Below are 3821 nucleotides of genomic sequence, written 5' to 3'. Positions count from 1 at the left end.
AACGGCGCCGACCTCCTCTGTTTTTCTCGTGCCTGCTCCACCCCGCGATCCCGGCAACTTTTCGGGAACGGAGGGCGAGGACATAAATGAGTGGCTTAAACTCTACGAGCTCATCAGCGAAAATCACAGGTGGCACACAACCTTGACGCTGGAAAACATCATATTTTATTTGCAATTAACGGCCAAGGCATGGTTTAATAACATTGTGGACGCGATTACGAGCTGGGACGTATGAAAGAACAAGTTACGCGAGTTGTTGGGTCAATCTGCCGGCTGCAAGAAGGCTGCTAGTGTTACCACATGTGTAATTTAGGTAGGTGCACCTGTGTAGCGGGGAACATGGTGGTAGCAGACGAAGAGGACGTTCGGATGGTGGCAAGAGCTCGCTGCTGCGCGTTCACTGCGGTATACCGTCGCGTCGACCGTTATGTCTGCTTCGGATAAACCGCTCGTAGACGTAACAGAGCGGTGGAGGTGCTGGGTACGACACGTCGACGTACCACGGAGCCTCAGCTGTTCGGAGATCACCGGAGCCGTCGTCTTGCCGGTCTACCGCCGACAACAGTCGTCATGGCCCAGAGCGAAGGTCAGGAATCAACCGCCTCGACTTCACGCCAATCTACACTGGCTACACCTAGGCATCACTACATGGAACCCCGCCCGTTCGCGGCAATGGCAGTAGAAGATGTGGAAGCGTGGCTAACGCACTACAAAAGGGTGAGCCGGTACAACCACTGGAACTCTATCGATCAGCTGGAAAACGTCACGCTGTTTCTCACGGACACTGCCCCGATGTGGTATGAAAACCACGAAGAGTCCTTGACAACATGGGCTCTTTTTGCTCAAGAACTCAAAAAGTGTTTTGGTGACTCCGACTCAAACAAGAAAAGCGCGGAGCGGACTCTTGCTGGAAGAGCCCAGACTCCTGGAGAAACCTGCACTGCTTGTAATGAGGACGTTCTTAAGCTTTGCAAGATTCTAAACCCGCAGATGTCTGAAGAAGACAGGGTCGGACACCCATTGAAAGGCATAGCGGAAGACGTTTAGTTTTTCTGATAGGCCGGGATGACCTCAACTCTGCCTCCGACATCCAACATCACTGCCGCACGTTTGAAAAGTTGAAGGCTCGTCGCATCGCCCCGAAATTTGGTAGGCTGGTAATTGTGACAACGGTTACCAGCGTCGACATGAGCCCGCCCACCGACCTTCCCGCTACTATTCGGGCAATTGTGCGTGAAGAGCTGCAGCGACAAGATGGTAGGATTGACGAAACCATTCCTCATCCACCTACCAATCCACCCTACTACATGGCGGCACCATCAGCTCCTTTGCCACCATCGGTATGTATGGTAGACATCAGCGAAACTGGAAATCCGCGGCCACGTCGTGACTCATTCGCGGCCGACCAGCGATATGGCCAACGCCTTCGGCACGGCCCCGCCACCACACAGAGGTGGGCAGCCCCCGCTCAGCAAGCTCGCCACCGACCCTTCACAGCTGAGCGGTCTGAGCATTGGTTCGACGAGCGTCCTCTACCAGTCTGCTACAACTGTGGCATCGAAGGACACATTGCCAGGTATCGCAACTACCGGCAGCCGCCAAGGTACAACCGATCACCGAGATTTAACCGTTCTGGCGTTACCCGAGCACCGACATTCCCGGGAAGCGCGTCTTACGAGATCCCAGGACCGCTACGAAACGAATCTCCGGCCTCTGACCGCATTGTGACACCACCACCGGCCCCTCGCGCCAACCAATCACCGTCTCCTCGGCACCGCCACTCCTCGCCTCCTACGGAAAACTAGCCGGCGCGGCCCTTGGAGGTGAGGTCGCCGGACAGTCTTCGATTTCAACAGAAATACCTCCGTCAGCTTCAATGCTGAGAAATAAGGTTCGAGTGCTTATCGATGGTGTACCAACAATGGCGTTGGTGGACACAGGTGCAACCGTGTCAGTGTTGAGTTCAGTTTTCACCCGCCTTCTTGGACGAAAGGTTATGTTTCGTTGGGACCGTCCTGATACGTTTCGTGGAGTGAGCGGAGAGGTGTTACAACATGTTGGTGTCTGCACTGTGACTGTTAGTTTGGCGTGCCAGAACTTTGTCGCAGAGTTTGCTGTTCTCCCTCATACTACGCATGACGTCATTCTGGGACTCGATTTCTTGAAGCTATGTGGTGCTACTGTCGATTGCCGCACAGGACAAATTACAGTACATTCTGATATCCCAGTTTCGTTTATGGAAAACTCGCCCTCTCTGTGGACACAACTGTGCCGCGGTTGTCTGCAAAATGTGTCCCTGTTGTCTGTTCACCTGCAAGCGAGAAAACATTTGACGCAACTGTGGAGCCCGTGTATCTCAGTTGCGTAAAGCAGACAGTTTTAGTACCCTACTATACACTATTGGTTGCGCAAGGGAATACTAGTTTATGGGTGATTAACTGCTCTAATGAAACTACAGTGCTGCCGAAGGGTCTGAAACTTACAGAGATTCGTGAACACCAAGTATTCTCGCTTGCCACACTCGCAGAAAGCAATGATTCCCCGGATAAGACCCGTTGCGATAATCTGCACGCCAGGGACACCACCAATACGGCTATGATTGATAAGTCACTCAGCACCAAGGAACGTAATGAACTGGCGAGTATTCTGCGCAAACATGACGGTATTTTTTATTTCGCTCAGAATGATTCACCGTCACTCTGTGCTTCTCGTATAAAGCACCGAATCGACAGGAGATCTCACAGACCTCTCCGACAAAAACCATATCGTGTATTGCCTTCGGAACGCGCAATGATCAATGAACAGGTTTGCGAGATGCTCAAGCAAAATGTAATTCAAGAATCATGTAGTCCGTGGGCCGCTCGAGTAATTCTAGTGAAGAAGAAGGATGGGACATGGCGATATTGTGTTGACTACCGCCGTCTTAACGCCATCCCTAAAAAAGACGTATACCCACTCCCGCGGACTGATGATGCTATCGACTGTCTATCATCGGCCTCTTACTTTCCGTCTGTGCATCTGAGGTTGGGCTACTGGCAGATTCCAATGCACAAGGAAGACAAGGAGAAAACAGCATTTGTTACAACAGATGGACTATTTAAATTCAATGTGATGCCGTTCGGACTCTGCAACGCGCCCGCAACCTTTGAGCGATTTATGGACAACATTCTGCGTGAATTGAAGTGGAAAGTGTGTATGTGTTACTTGGACGACGTTGTAATTTTTGGGCGCACCTTTTGTGAGCACAACACACGCCTTGGCCTCGTACTGGACAGCCTAAGCAAAGCACGCTTGGTGCTCAACTCAAAGGAATGTCGTTTTGGAGAGCGCCAAACACTCGTCCTTGGACACTTAGTAAACAAAGAAGGCATACGACCGGATCCCGCCAAGACGGTCGCAGTGGAGGCATTTAGGCAGCCAAACTCGGTGAAAGAACTGCGCAGCTTTTTGGGGCTTTGTTCATACTTTCGCCGATTCATTCCTGGCTTTGCCAATATCGCATACCCGCTCACGTGTCTGCTCACGTACCCGCTCACGTGTGCGCAGTTTGACTGGACCCTGGAATGCGAGTCTGCTTTTTTGGAGTTGAAGTTTCTTTTGACGTCCCATTCGATACTTCGACACTTCAATCCTCTCGCACCCACTGAGATTCACACAGACGCCAGCAGTATTGGTGTAGGAGCTGTCCTGGTTCACCGCTTGGATAATCAAGAACACGTCGTAGCGTATGCAAGTCACTCGCTCAGCAAGTCCGAGCGTAACTACACTGTCACAGAGCAAGAATGCCTTGCAGTAGTCTTCGCAGTGCAGCGCTTCCGGTC

This window comes from Rhipicephalus microplus, chromosome 5 (genome assembly GCF_043290135.1).
Source record: "Rhipicephalus microplus isolate Deutch F79 chromosome 5, USDA_Rmic, whole genome shotgun sequence".
Classification (NCBI taxonomy): Eukaryota; Metazoa; Arthropoda; class Arachnida; order Ixodida; family Ixodidae; genus Rhipicephalus; species Rhipicephalus microplus.
Note: the sequence above shows the minus strand (reverse complement) of the source record.